Source organism: Macaca mulatta, chromosome 2 (assembly GCF_049350105.2).
Source record: "Macaca mulatta isolate MMU2019108-1 chromosome 2, T2T-MMU8v2.0, whole genome shotgun sequence".
Lineage (NCBI taxonomy): Eukaryota > Metazoa > Chordata > Mammalia > Primates > Cercopithecidae > Macaca > Macaca mulatta.
Window position 1 is genome coordinate 162,876,104 of NC_133407.1, and position 14,128 is coordinate 162,890,231.

General features: G+C 38.7%; 1 long non-coding RNA gene across 1 annotated transcript; it reads right to left on the reverse strand.

Annotated features, from left to right (window-relative positions):
• Positions 1–1,648: 1,648 nt before the first annotated feature.
• Positions 1,649–7,145, reverse strand: LOC144339402 (uncharacterized). Its single transcript, XR_013414390.1, has 5 exons — positions 7,012–7,145; positions 6,292–6,462; positions 4,560–4,692; positions 4,327–4,453; positions 1,649–1,889 (listed from the first exon to the last, which is right to left on the reverse strand). It is a non-coding gene; the product is annotated as an uncharacterized LOC144339402 (long non-coding RNA).
• Positions 7,146–14,128: the final 6,983 nt, after the last annotated feature.

Here is a 14,128-nt window from a genome sequence, read left to right on the forward strand (position 1 = left end):
CCCCAGACTGTGTCCTGGGACCTACTACCTTAGGACATTCTGTTTTGTAATATCAAATCACAAGAATGTTGCTTGCCAAGACTCACACTGTTGTCCACCTGGCCAGGCCTGACCATTTTACAAATTGAAAATAATGGTCAGAAGATATTATAGAAAATAGGCTATGCCCACAAGTTCATCATTAGGACTAACTGCCTGCTGGATTCTAAAACTTCATGGTGTGTTCCCTACTCTACTCCTGATCAGTGATCCTGAGTGACATCTTGTTGTTCCTGGTTCTATTTCTTCATTCCTCTCTCCCTTAGACATAGCTAGTAACTTCTTACTTCCTCATGAATCCCATTTGCTTCCTTGTGTACCACATGTATTCTGATGCCACACTCTGACCTCCAATTTGTCTGAATCTGGCTTCTGGCTCCTCCCCAGGAGGGAAGTATGTATTTCTTTCAGGTGCTGTACTTCTATCCCATCATGGATCTTCCCTCACCCTCTGGAGAGCCTCTACCTTATACCTACTGTTCTGACTTCACCTCTACCCACGTCTTTTGCTCTCTGCAACTGGAATTATCTGTTGGATCCCATCTGTTCCTCCAACAGTAATTCCACTTGTTTTCTAGTCCTGTATTTCCCTTTTTAGATTTGAGATTTAAGAAATTTGCAGCAACAAGAATTGACTAATGGCAACTACTATTTCTTAATAAGAGTATTTTACTTATGTTCCCTGGTTCTTGAGATTCAAAATGTATTTTCAGGTGAGTTTATTCTACTCATTTAGTTGACAAATATTAGCTAAAACTGCACTATCTGAGCCAGATGCAATGGTTGCTAATGTCATGGTTTTAAAATATTGTGAAGTTTACATCTCTGCACTTAAGCTCAGAAGGTACTGTCTTAGGGAGGTTGCCCCTGTTTTTCTGAGTACAGTAAGATCCTCAATAACTATTGCTGTTTCTTGAAGAATCATTTTTAACTCTCAAAGAAAAATTTTAATTCACTCTATCAAGTTTTGCTGCAATGTTTCAGTGTTACTTATTCATTCCGCCCCCCACCCCGGTTCTTTTTTAAATAGAAGAAACTTTTTTTATTATTACACTTTAAGTTCTAGGGTACATGCGCACAACGTGCAAGTTTGTTACATAGGTATACATGTGCCATGCTGGTTTGCTGCACCCATTAACTCATCATTTACATTAGGTATTTTTCCTAATGCTATCCCTCCCCCTGCCCCCACCCCACAACAGGCCCCCATGTGTAATGTCCCCCGCTCTGTGTCCAAGTGTTCTCATTGTTCAATTCCCACCTACGAGTGAGAACATGTGAAATCATGCTACTATAAAGACACATGCACACATATGTGTATTGTGGCACTATTCACAATAGCAAAAACTTGGAACCAACCCCAAATGTCCATCAGTAATAGACTGGATTAAGAAAATGTGGCACATATATACCATAAAATACTATGCAGCCATAAAAAAGGATGAGTTCATATCCTTTGCAGGGACATGGATGAAGCTGGAAACCATCATTTTGAGCAAACTATCACAAGGACAGAAAACCAGAAGAAACTTTTAAAAATAGTTTTTAAATAAACTATTCTTTGTTATAAGTAATTTTTACATATTTTATAACTAACATTTTCCTAAATATCTTTTATGGTATGCAACTTCATGATGACACAATGAAGCAGATTTAGGCCATGGTATGTAGAGTCCTTTGAAGGCAAAAGGAGACATGCATATTATCTTCCAAAATGCTTTCACGTTACTTACATCGTTATTATTCAACAGAGCAAATATCTTCCCATTCTCTGCCTACTGCAGGACAGCACATATTTCACAATTAACTCAGTCTCCTGAGTGCTGTCCTCTTCTGTCTCAGGGTGTCTCCTACAAAAAAATAATTGGACATATTTTTGACAGTTTTGTGTTTTCTTATTCCTGAATATTTATCCATTTACCAATAAGTGCTATAAGACACAATGCCTCACTGATTCCTCCTTTCAAGATCCCATTACTTGTTTATATTTTGAATCTAAAATGAGACTTGGCCAGGCGCGGTGGCTCATACATGTAATCCCAGCACTTTGGGAGGCTGAGGCCAGCAATTGCTTGAGCCCAAGAATTAGAGACCAGCCTGGGCAACATGGCAAAACCTTGTCTCTGCAAAAAATTTTAAAAAAAAATTTAGCCGGATGTGGTCCCGTGTTTGTGGTCCCAGCTACTTGGGAGACTGAGATGGGCGGATCGCTTGAGGCCAGGAAGTAGATATTTCAGTGAGCCGAAATTGTGCCACTGCATTCTGGCCTGGGCAAGAGACAGACCCTGTCTCAAAAATAATAATAATAAAATGAGCCTTGCTTTAAAAATAACATGTGCTAGAAAAATTAAATGGTGGGCTTAAGAATTTAAAACGCCTTTAGAATAGCTACCACTTACTGAATACCTAACATATACAATGCATTGTGTTAGGCGCATTTAAAGATTTTATTATTAATCCTCACAGAAAAAGGTATGTCTTATTATCTCCACTTTGTAGATAAAAGAGAGGTAACTGAAGCTCAGAAAGGTTTAATAATTTATCTAAGGTCACACAGCTAAAAAGTAACAGAACCAGAATTTGCAGTCAAGTCTGATTCCAACACCCATGCAAATTCTGTTACACCATGTTACATCTAATGCATGTTAATTCTAAGTTTTGAAGCAATGGTGAAATAAATTAATTGGAATAAGCCTAGGAGAACAGGAAGAACTTTCAGGGTAGGATAAAGGCTGGCATCTAAATATGAGGGCATGCCCAGGAATTTTTTATTCTAAAATGTATTAGATTTCTGTTGCTGCCTTAACAAATTACCACAAACTTACTGGCTTAAGTCAATTCAAATTTACTTATAATTCTGTACTTCAAGAGTCCAACATGGGCCTCACTGGACCAAAATCAAGGTATCAGCATGGTTGTGTAGCTTTCTGGAAGCCATAGAAAATAATACATCTTCCTGCCCTTTCCATCTATAGAGGCCACCTGCATTCCTCAGTTTGAAGCCCCCTTCTTGCATCTTCAAAGCCAGCAATAAAGTATCGTTTGAACCATACTTCCATTGGCATATATGTTCCTCTGTCTTCTTTTATCTCCTTCTTTCACTTTTAAAAGCTTGATTACATTGGGCCCAATTGGATAATCCAGGATAATCTCCCTATTTTAAAGGCAGTTGAATACAAACTTGATTCCATCTGCAACTTTGATTCCTTTTTGCCATGGAACTTAACATATGCACAGGTTCTGGGGATTAGGACTCGGATGTCTTCGGGGAATCATTGTTCTGCCCACCACACAGAACTAGACACAGTGAGATGTAAATCTCATGGTAAATATAGACCTAGGACATTAGTGTCCTAAAAAGAGGGCAGAAAGATCATGAGCACAGTCAGGTGAAGTTCAAATCAAATCTAAGAGGGCTGTGTAGTAAAATAAGCAATCAAAGGTAAATCATGTATAGGCCATTGGCAGAAATCAAGCAGGGCAGCGTCTGGAAATTAGGACAAGAGTTAATAAGCTGTTATGGGTTGAATGGGTTGAATTGTGTATCCCCAAAATTGATACATTGAAGTTCTAAGCCCCAGTTTCTTGGATGTAACCTTATTTAGGAATAATATCCCTGCAGATGTAATCAGTTAAGATGAGGTCATAATGAAGTACAGTGTGCCCCTAATCCAAGATGACTGATATCCTTATAAAGAGACAACACCATGTGAGCCTGAAGACAGAGATCAAGGTGATGCCTCTGCAAGTCAAAGAATTGCTAAAGATTGCCAGCAAATCACCAGAAACTAGGGGAAAGTTGTGGAACAGATTCTCTCTCATAGTCCGCAGAAGGAACCAACCCTGGTGACACTTTAGACTTCTAGCTTTTAGAACCGTGAGACAATAAATTTTTGTTGTTCAAGCTATCCAGTTTGTGGTACTGTGTTACAGCAGCCTTGGCAAACTAATACATAAGCTTCAGAGAATAACATGAGAGCTGTAGAAATTGGCAGAAAGCTCAGTCAATGGTGTAATTACGAGATAGCAAATAAACCTAACCAAGAACAGATGGGACACCAGGCTTAGACAGGGGCCAGCAACAAATCGGACTTTATCTCAAATTAACAAATTGGGTAGGACTTATTCCAAGACCCTGAAAGGAAGCAGAGCCTGGGTTTGGGACAAAGGAGCTGCCCGGGTTAAGAAGCCAGTTAGGTGCACTGTCAGTGAGCAGCACAGCCCTGTGACAAAGACATTCTTCTTACAAGTGCTTGGTCAATTTATTGACTGCTTCTCTGTGGTTACCTTGCCTACAAATGAAGGCCGCTGAAAGGTTTTTCTGTATTCATTTGTTTTAAATATTTGGTTACTCAAGGAAGTTAATTGGTCACCTCACTCTGTTCACTTTGCAGAAGCAGCAACAGGAGAACATCTGGTGAGAGAAGGGTGAGAAACGCAACTTGTCTTTCTTTTGTGTGGTTCTTCCTCTCTTATATCTATGAAAGATTTCTTTAAAAAATAAACTGCATCGAACTTACATATAAAAATGCACTTGGTCATCCCAGTAGCACTGGAATTATACATTTTGGACAGTATATGAGTCTTTCTTTTTCCTCATTAGCATTAAATTTCTTAGAATTATACATGCAAGAAACTGGTTTCACCATTCTGCTGTAGGGGAAACAAAGAAAAATATAGATAATTGGCTACTTTGCATATAAATGCCAACCTACAGCACATACCAATGTAGAGATGGGTTAAATATAAACAAATTTCTAGTCCTACAAGCTTTACTTCACTGCCAAGGTCAAGCAAGTGATTATGCAATAACACCACATAAGTAAAACTTCAATGGCAATTTATATAAGCTAGGAAGATATGCTAATGTTGTTGAAATATAGTCCAGTATTCTCACTCATATCTATATAAACCCTTGCCTATCAATGATCTTTCAATTCCTTTGTGGAAATCCATATTCTAATTGCCATATTTTTATTTTTAGATTTATTTATTCTTTTTTCTCTCTTTCTCTTCCTCCTCTCTCTCTCATTCTTTCTCTCTCTCTCTCTCTCTCTTTCTCTCTGTCTCTCTCTGTCTCTCCCTCTCATGTATTTTAAGTGTTAGGGCAATATGCTTCTTGATTCCAGTCTCTAAGGGGCAGATTTCTGCTGCAACCACTATTTACCCACAAGCTTCAAGTCTTAATCAGCAGAATAGGAAAACTTCCCAACTTTTAAATGAGAATTCTATAAGCAAAGAAATATCTTCATTCTTTCTTCTTCTCAGCTTGGGAAAATGGATGGGTATCCTGATTTTTACTTTTGTATTTGAGAACTACACTGTGTTGCTTGTCAACTGACATTGTGCAGATTGTTACATAAGAAAACATTCTTTTGAGTTTGGGAAATGCAAAAGCTAGAGAGCAATAGAAAAAAACTTCATTCTGAACATTTTATTAATATTTTAAACAATTTTATTTTTAGTATATATTTTTAAATTCTGTATTTAGAAAATAACTATTTAATTTTTCTTTCTCACTACCCCTTCATCCTGACTCATCTCTCCTACAAATCATGTGAACTGGACACTCTCGGCAGTCATCTTTTCAGAGATTCTCTCTCAGAAGGGGAATAAAAAACAAAAATAAAAGAGTACATTTTTCCGATTTTTCGAGGAATGGGATCTCTAGGTGGGAGGAGACAACTGAACACTCCACCCCAACTCTATGTCCTTGGGGTTCACCTTCCCATTGATGCCACCATTCTGAATCCTCAGGGGTCTACAATAAAACTGCACCCCGAATAGGAAGAAAACCCCTTTCCTTGGTTTCCTTTGGCATGGCTTAGGCAGGTTAGAACTTTCAGCACAACTCTACTATAGGAAGGGAAGAGAAGAAAGGGAAATAAGAGTACAAAAATGTAAAATCAATACAGTTTCCAAGCACAGGTTCCTGATACTCTTGCTATCTGTCCTGCATGTGCCTGCTGTCTGAGACATGTGCATAGCCTCAAAGTCTTCTCTTAATAATCTCCACCAAGAGTTCCTTTTAATCATCTGTAGCTAGACTAAGCAAGACTAGGTGGCTTTTGCTTGCAACCTATTACTGATCCAATTTCTAATCTAAAAAACTTTCCTCTTCTCAGGAAATTTATTTCTGTAATAATCTCGCCTTTCAGATGAGATCCTAATTCCTTACCTGCCAAGATGTGGCTACATGTATAACCACAGCTTATGAGATACTGTATAAATTTAAAGTTTAAAGTAATTTACCTTCAACTACAGGAGACTTGTTTCGTTATACCACTCTTAGTACCATCAGAAGTAATAAAAAGAATGAGCATTTGGTGTTAGAACATCCAAGTTTGAATCCCAAAATCCATCATTTGCTAGTTATTTCACTCCAAGCAAGGCAGAAACTCCACAGATTTCCAGTGTCCTCATCTGGAAAACGGGGATAATAATGTCACTTCTGCCTGCATCACTATAATATTCTACTGAAAATAATGTATGAAATGACTTTATAATTGCAAAATTTTTAACAAGCACAAGCTCTTAGCATTACTGTTCTCTGTATGCCACTTTAAATAAAGCATTTTTAGAGGAAGACAGAAGATAAACACACAAAAAACTATACAAATAATCTAAATAAAGCTCAGCTTTAGCATGGCATCACTCTGAAAGAAAAAGTTTAACAACAAAAATAATAATGATTGATAGTATTATAGTAACTAAAAAGCAATTTAAATATTTACAGAAGTCTCTCAAAAATACCAAATGGAAATTTTAGCCTAACACATAGAAAAAGTTCTTAAATTTTTCTTTCTCCATCTCTCTCTGTATTCCTTTCATCCTCTTTAGTTCTATCTCCAAACCAACTTCAAACCTCAGAATAAACCTCTTCCCCAAACCAGCCCACTCTTACTCTGATCCCCAGTTTCTTTCACCTTTTTGGTCTATTATTTTAGTTTTCCAATAACTCTCTTCTCTTACCCCTATAGAGCAAGCCCTTCTAGCTGGGTTCCTTTCAATTATCTTCTTCACCTCTCACACTGATTCTGCCCAGGATAGACCTATAAAACTCAGCTGGCAAACACATAATTCTCCTTATGGATCAAGAGAAAAGAAGCTCTGGATACTTGTGAGTTATTTTTTTCATGTTGCTATAAATATGATGTTTATTACCATTACATCTTGCCAAATTTAGAGTGAAACTCTTATTTTCTAAAGTCTCCCTGAAAGCACTATATATGGACAAGGAGTTATGTGGCTCTCCAACAGTCCACTGGCACCTTTTCATCCACATTTGTTATTTACTTTGAAAAATTGTCCTTTCAGTTCTTTAGAACTTTTGGGTAACTACTATCTTGTTTAGCTCATTTGTTTGCATGATGTTTATCAATTCCACCAGAAATGAGATTGCAAATACATAGAGCACTTGCTGCCATCCCTCCCTCCTATGTTCATGGCAGACATCATTAATGAATTATTGTTTTTTTTTTTCTACACGGAGCCCAGATTAGAATCCTCAACACACTCCTGCAACCCTGTATTCTCAAACTTTGGGGTGCATCAGAATCACCTGGAAGACTTATTTAAGATAGAGATGACCTCAGAGTTCCTGATGTAGAAGGTCTGGAGCAAAGACCAAGAATTTGCATTTCTGACAAGTTTCCAAGTGATGCTGATGTTGCTGGTTGGGGGTCCACACTCTGAGAAACACTGTTCCTGTCAACTACTACCACGACCAGACTCAACTGATCCATAATATAGAACCCATTTGTTATCCCTTATGATAATGCCTTATCTCCACGGGTCTTCAGGAAACGGGTAATAGCCTTCCAGAGCAGATGAGAACCCTTAACAGTTCATGTTACACGTATCCTTTAAAAGCTTTCTTCTTATTGCATCAGAAAACTCTGGTTTCCCCTTCCAAAATACTTCCACTTAATATCATGTATCCTCCACCATAAATCCTTTGTTTTGGACTTAATTCCAGCTTTTTGGACTATGCCTTTGAACTTATTGCTATGAACTATCAAATCAATTTTCAATCCCACCTTCAATCAGAGGAAAGCAAGTGAAAGGACTCCTAATTACCCTAGAAGATAATTTGGACAGGAGTCATGAGACTTTCTAATACGGAAAAGAAAAAAACAGTACAAACAGGACCTAAATTGATTAAAAATTTTTTGTTGGATTTTGCTTGTTTCTGTGCTATCAACCACTCAGTATGGAAAACAAACTAAATGGCTAAAACTTAGGAAAACCAAAGAAGGAAGGAAATGAGAGGGAACACTCAAAGTGAAAAAGGGATACTAAAGAAGCAATTAATGTCTTCTCTCTGATAAGCTGCAAACAGATAGTTGAGAGCTTTTAACACCGCGCGTAAACGCAGATGTGCTTTGCAGTGTACCCACCTGCACAGATACCTGTACATGAAAACTAATTTTTTTAAAAAAGCTAAACACAACACATAGTTCCACAACATGGGGGGAATAATACCTATTGAGTGCCCACTTTGTGCCAGACTTTTAAGCAGACATGATTCAAGTGTGGGACCAGTCATAAATGATGACTAACTTGTAAAACTGATGTAAACATCCATTGAATACAATCAAATAATCACCCAGTGGTTATCACTTGGCATCTTTGGGTAACCAAACGTCATACACAATGTAATGCAGAGATGACTCAACAACATTCAACAAATATTTATTGAGTACTGAGTTGGAAAACATCTATGTACATGCCAAAAATGTCCTGCTATTGTGGAGCTTATATTCTAGCTGGAAGAGAGAGACAGTAAGCAGAAAATGTCATAAATAAATAAAGCAATTGTGTGGTATGCTAGGAGGTGATGGGTGCAATAGAGTGAAGAAAACAAATAGAGTGGGACATGGGAGATCAGGAGCTCTGGGGATTGGGAGTGAGTCAGTTTTTAGTAGGTCTGGGGTAAGTCTCATTGAAAGCATAATATTTGAACCAAGATTTGAAGGAGGTTTTCTTCAACTTCCGTATATGACTTCTGCTTTCTCTGCCTTTTATATGCCTGTCTTAATTTACTGTTATGGCCAGTGAATCTCTGCTGGCCCAGAATGCATGTTGTTTCACCACAGATCTTTGGACAGGAAGGCTGATTTAGATGCTTGCAAGAGGCAGGCAGAACCAGGTCTGGTCTTTGTCTAAGTGAAGCACTTGTTGCTTACCCACCCAGACCTTTAGATTTTCAAACTAGTCTTTCTTCAAATGGCTCACTTTTGCTAGTTTGATATATTCTTCACCATATTATTATTATAAATAATAATAGCAAACACTAAAGTTTATTGGGCATCAAGCTAAGTATCAAGCTCATCAAGCTAAGTATTAAACACTCTATGTACATCAACTCATTTAATTCTCATAACAGTTCCATGAAATAGAGAATGTTATTGCTTCTCTCTTATGGATGAGAAAACTGAGGCTTGGGGAAGTTAAATAGCTTACTCAAGATTAAAGAGCTGGTAAGTGCCAGAGTCAGACTGCAAGCCTGTCTGATTCCAAAGTCAATTTAGTTAGTAAATTTAGTACTGAATTAAATATATTCCTTAATACAAACTTTAAACTGTATAGTAAAGATCATGAATTTAATGATTTTTTTAAGACATTGCTGTAGCCATCTTGGGTAATTTACAACCACAAAGAATATGACATTTGTTCTCACAATGCTTCTGATTGTCCAGTGCCGTGGTTTCACAAATTTCATTTAGCAGTAAAATCTTTTACTAAACGAAACCTTACAATAGAAGACTGGATCAGTCATAGTCCTAACATGACAAATTCACACTGAAGGAAAACTCAAAAAGGGAAAGTGAATAGAGTTTAATGAAAGGACTATTCACAAAGGTCTGGGTGGGATAAAGGGAAAACTACAAGGGAAGGTGAGAGTACCTCAGGGCCAGGAATGGTGTTGCCACCCCCAGGCCTGAAGGTGCAAGAAAGAGGGCAGAGTGATGATCAAGACCTGGCAAGAAATGAAGCTATGGGAGAGGGCCACCAAATAAGAGAGGTGGGCTTTCGTAGATCAATGAAGCCATTGCCAACCACAACCTAGAAATGAAGGAATCTGGAAAAGAAATACCCCTGCTTCTCTCTCCTTCTGACCTCCAATCTCCTGCTGCTTCTTCCATTGACTGAACCCAATAGAAAGCTAAAGGTCAAGGAAGTCCAATTAATGCAATCCATAGAAGTCAGCCTCCTGAGACAAAAGGCAAAATGAAAAGGACAGAGAATGGATTTAAACAAGCAAACAGAAGATATCCAGCACAGAACCAAATATGCAAAACTCATCAAGCAGAATTTTTCCTGTTGAATAGCGGTGGGGTCTTCAGAGCCTGCCAACTTCCTTCTCCACACTCACTTACTTTCACTACAACAATCTCTGCGAAAACTTTGTTGAACTCTAGTGCTGTAGTCTAGTCCTTATGTTATAAATATCTCAGTCACAATCAACTACAGGTCTGTGTGCACTGCCAACCACCATTTTTGAAAAACACAATATGTGTGTACATTATTATAGCACAAAAGGAGAGGTACCAGACTTGTCCCTGAAGGCTCAGAGTCCAGGCTCTGGAAGGAATAGTCTGATAGTACTTGTGCTCATACTGAGAGTCCCCTGAATCTGGGAACCTGAGGGCTGAATGAAATGTCTACGGGATGTATAGGCCAGCTGAGGACCCTCTTTTCCCACTAGACAGGCTTTGGGCATATAGGGGCTTCCTTGGAGCAGCCTTGCCTGTTATTAAATGGAACTTTCCCACAATTAAGTTTTATGTGTCCATCAGATTAGAGAGAGGAATTTATATCCAAAGATATTGAAATATGTAGTTATTCACAAGGATAAATAAGGAAATTGATATAAGGGGAGGGGGGCAAAAATAAAGGGTAGTTGGAAAGAGGGTCACATAGGTAAGGTAACTTATTAATCAGAAAAGTGACCACAAAGTGCCCATCACTAACCAAGTGCAAGTCTAATGCAGTTACTGGCAGCTGAGAATCTATACCCTTCAAATATGCTCTGAAGTCTGAATCACTGCCTGGCCTGCTCCGCGGGGGCTGCTGCAGGTCCATCAGTCATTGGGCAGAGCTGCTGAGCACACCCTCTGCTGCTATGCAGAGAAGTCTGACTAGGAAAGCCAAAACTAGGATGGGGATGGGTGGGGATGGAGAGGCGCCAGCACACCAGAGCCAGACAGCCAGTCAGATATTCTGTCATTGGAGCTGCTACTTAAATCTCTTGGTTCGCTGGAGAAAGACTTTTTTTTTTTTTTTTTTGGAGGGGGGGCGCGGTGGAGAGAGGGATGTTGTTTTTAATCTCAGTAGCTAGAGTGGCCTTCATGAGGAACAAAAATAAGCTAAACGGAGGAGAAAGGCACAGCTGTTCTTTGCTTTGTGAAGAGTTCTCCAAATCTCTTATTTTATTATGTGTTGGTGCAGCTGCCCAGCCAGAGGAACATGGTTTCCCTCTGTGCCAAATGCAGGTAGAGAACAATGTGGTGTGAGATGCAGCGTATGCCACCCCATCTCCCCTCTGTGTTATGGCCCATGGCCCTGCCCCCCTTCACTGCATATCTCTCCTCTAGGTTGGCAAGCTTTATATTAATAACATAATACCTTTGTCACACATGAGATGGAATGCAAATCATCTTACATATATTATCACATTTAATTAACAACATTATGAGGTAGGTACTATTATTACCATTGTCTATCTAGATGGGGAAATTAGGACTTGGGGAGGTCAAGAAACTCATAAACAAACAGCAGGCTGGAGTTTGAGCCCCAGCAGGCTGACTCAGTATCTGTGCACATAAATACCAGACCATCCTGTCTTGTCCATATATGGTTAGTACTTCACCTTATTGCTTTGCTTCCTCTGTCCTCTGAGTCAGCCTGGCCTCCATGTTTCTGACTCTAGACTGATCACTTAATATTTGGTTTTTAATTATTTTCTCTGTCACAGGTGCTATAAAGGGAAGGCCAGATGCCTGTTGCCTGGCTTCTCTCTTCTCCTAAGAAAAGCCAGTCAGAGGGCCATCTGCAGGGCAACCAGTCCTGGTCAGGAAGAGGAAAGCGCCCAGGCCTGTCCCTTGGAGGGCCATCCCTCCTCCACATAGAATCCCATTCTCAGATCTAATGTTGAATGCAAAGCCCTGCCTTGAAATGTAGATTAGCTGAATCCAGAAAGCCTCCCCAAACCTTGTATGTCCTCTAATGAGGAAAAGAAAGCTGGGCCATTAGCCTGAATATATGACAGTGCCCATAAAAAGCAATGTTTGCTTCACAAAACTGAGTCAGAGAGGAGAGGAAAATAACTCACACTTCAAAATCACCTCACCAAGTGTTTTCAGAGAATTAAGAATGATTTAAATGCTCACATATAGGAATTCAATTGCAATTCAGAAAGCTACTAAAATTTTCCTTATTCAGAATAATATATAGGTTTAGATAAGACCTTTCAGTTTCATCTGTACATTTCAGTATTATAGGGGTAGATTTTAAATTGCTTTCTGTGTGTATCATGGAACTTCATGCTTCAATTCCATATCCTCTGCCTTTTTTCTTTTCCCGAGTAAAACTATCCATTTCTCTGGTATATTTTGCATGTGTGTGTGTTCATACATATATACTCATTCATATTCAAATGAAAATTAAGAAGATTAAAAATAAAGTTTACATGAATCATGGAAGCAGCTACTTTACCACCTCAGTTTCCTCTCCCTCTTTGTGGTATAGGTTTTGTCTCTTGTTCTAGGAAATAAAAGGATATATGGAATTACATATATTTCAGGATATATCTGTGGTTATTCATGGTTTTAGTCTCTAAAGCTTAATCTCAGCCTTAGAATTAATTTTATCCTTTGTATTGTGGCACATTTGCTTGCAGGGAAGAGAAATCTACTTAACATGGTTCAAGTAAAGGGGGCTGTGGGGCTTATAATAATGATACAGATCTACAAATCAAGAGGCCTCCCAAAAACCAAGCAAATCAGGAAACTCCAGCAATAGTCATTCTGTTTCCACCATAAGCACTACTCAGCTACCAATGTCCTCAGTTTCTAGCTTTCTTGGTTCAAATTAGAGAGAGAGAGAGAGCCTGCTCAGTCAGCTCAGTCTGTACATTATTCCCTTTGATTCAAATGATACCCCTGTGGTCACTGTCACCAAGCAAAGTAAGACAGGGTTATTTGCCACTAGAGCTATATTGCAGATTCTCTCAATAGAATATGTGGTTAAATATATATGAGTGCATGTTTGGGGTTGAATGGGGTTGGGGGAGAAAAATGGTAAATATCCATTTCTAATATATTCATTTAAAAAATCTAAAATAGATGAAAAATTATCTTTAAGGTTTCATATTGTTTGCTCAAACCCTAGGTTTCTAGGGGGCACTTCTAGGATATCCCTATTTTAAAGTTTAGTGAAAGACACTGTGCTAAAATGTCTGTTCTCTGCCCCACAAACTGCTTCAAGTCCTGGGGCTTAAGGTAGCAAAAAATAATACGTAAGAGCAGCATACAACTTAACAATAAATTATGTCCTAAAAGTTTCTTAATGTATTAGTTTGCTATGGCATCTTTAACAAATGAATATAACAATAAAGAAATGTGTTTTCTCACAATTCTGGGAGCCAGAAATCAAGATCAAGGTGTGTTGCAAGGTTGGCTTCTTGTGACCTTTCTCCCAACTTGCAGATGGCTGTGTTCTCCTCATATCTTCATATGGCCTTCCGTGTGTGTGTGTGTGTGTGTGTGTGTGTGTGTGTGTGTGTTGTTTGTGTCCTAATGTCCTTTCCTTATAAGGAAATCAGTCATATTGCATTAGGGCTCACCCTAACTTTCTTTGTTTTAACTTAATTACCCCTTTAAATATTTTGAAACATGGTCACATTCTGAGGTACTAGGGGATTAGGACTTCAACATGTGAATTTTGGGGGAGACACAATTAAGTCTAAAACAATTGGGAGGTCTATTATTTGGAACAGAAATAGAAGACACATTTTCCAATCACTCACCTGGATAGTAAACTCCTCCCTGGTCTTCCCACTTTACGATGCTGTGGTAAATCCACC